A 1680-nucleotide genomic window follows, 5' to 3' on the forward strand; every position below is an offset into this window, starting at 1 on the left:
TTCGTGCCCCGGTCCGGGAGGATCCCGCATGCCGCGGAGCGGCTGGGCCCGTGAGCCATGGCCGCTGAGCCTGCGCGTCCGGAGCCTGTGCTCCGCAATGGGAGAGGCCACAAAAAAAAAGCCAATCAGGGCAGAACTGTGCTTGGAAAATAGGCATTAGAATACTTTAAGGAAAATACATATAAATGGATTGTTAATATGAGGAAGTTGTAAATCTAAAAAAATGTAGGAGAATCTTCATTTGTCAAAACTGCGTATTGAAAACATGAAAACTACTTATTCAAGTAAGCTGCCAGTACACTTTGATGCACCCAGTATGGTTTGCAAATTGAAGGAGAAAAGAGAATCTACCCTCACAGATGTTGCAGCCAACTTTCCAACCTCTTGGAAAATGAACCCCATGTGCCATCCAGGGATACCTCCCATCAACAGTGGGGTGGTCACACTAGCCTTTTCTGCACGGGGCCCAGACTCCTGCCCAGACATGACTGCTCTTAAGCAAATCATGCAAGGTCCAGTGGTTCAAAACCTTCCTCAGAGTTTCCTTGCCTGGACACAGCCATATAGGCAAGCTTGTCTCCTGAGGACACTGCAGGGGCTCCCTGTGGCTCCTTCAAATTATCTTTTCCCTTGTCATGTTCACTGCCCTTCTCGGCGAGCTTGAAGCAACTATAATTAAAATTATAAGCCTTTCATACCCTGAATTCCCTTGCTCCTCTTTCCCTCTGTCTTTCTCACCAGACAAAACTCCAACCCCAGTTAAATTCTTTTCCTCTTGCTCTGGTCCTGCACCCAGGCAGGTGGATGTGGCTGTATGAAGCAGTTCCAATAACAACAAAAACACCAGCACATGATGACCTGTCTGACTTTAAAATTGTGACCAACTTCAAGTGACTCTTCATCACTGCCTGACATTCCTGCAGGTTCTGTACATTGATCTGCTCTCCATTTCTCCAAGATTGTTGTTTTATAATTTTCCCTCTCTTGATCCTTCCTCACTTTCAGTCGATGACCTTGCTTCTTACTTCACTGAGAAAATGTCTGATCTGATGAGAAGCCCACGCCTCGCCGCTGACCCATACTCCGTGGTGGAGACCACCTGGATCAGCACTGATCTCATCTCCTCTCACCGATCGTGGGGGAATTCACACCCCAGCCTCCTTTGGAGGTAGGTTGGGTCAATGTGACTGGCTTCTGGCCAGTGCGACTTCTGTAGTGTGTGTCCAGGCCTGGCCATAATGCGCCTGACGGACAGCAGAGCCGAGGATGGCAAGGGCCTGGACCCCTAAGCCGCCCCACTGAGGAAACCTGTCCTCCTTTGTACTGTGATGTGAGTGAGAAACACGCTTTGTGATGCTAAACCACCGATTACAGCAGCTAAGGAGACACTCACTTTCCCACCTCCAGGTACCAACTCCCACGCCTGCATCTCCATCCACACGCCTCTCCTTCCCTTTTGTTAAGGGCGGTGGAGCCTCTCTGCTCCTATCAAACACCCTGGAGCCCACACCTCCTCCCTGATTCCAGGGCTTCCCTCCCCTCTGCACCCATGAGTTTTCTCTCCCTGCTGAACCATTCCCACAAGTTACAGACAAGCTCTCCCCACTCCCACCTCAGATGCCCGCTCTCTGGAACACGGACCACTTCAGCGAATTCCCAGCTTCTTTGCTTTCCTTCCTT

General features: G+C 50.2%; 1 pseudogene; it reads right to left on the reverse strand.

The window, feature by feature from the left end:
- Nucleotides 1–1435, reverse strand: part of LOC102981422 (FUN14 domain-containing protein 2-like) — a 2571-nt pseudogene extending 1136 nt beyond the window's left edge.
- Nucleotides 1436–1680: the final 245 nt, after the last annotated feature.

This window comes from Physeter macrocephalus, chromosome 14, assembly GCF_002837175.3.
Source record: "Physeter macrocephalus isolate SW-GA chromosome 14, ASM283717v5, whole genome shotgun sequence".
Taxonomy (NCBI): domain Eukaryota; kingdom Metazoa; phylum Chordata; class Mammalia; order Artiodactyla; family Physeteridae; genus Physeter; species Physeter macrocephalus.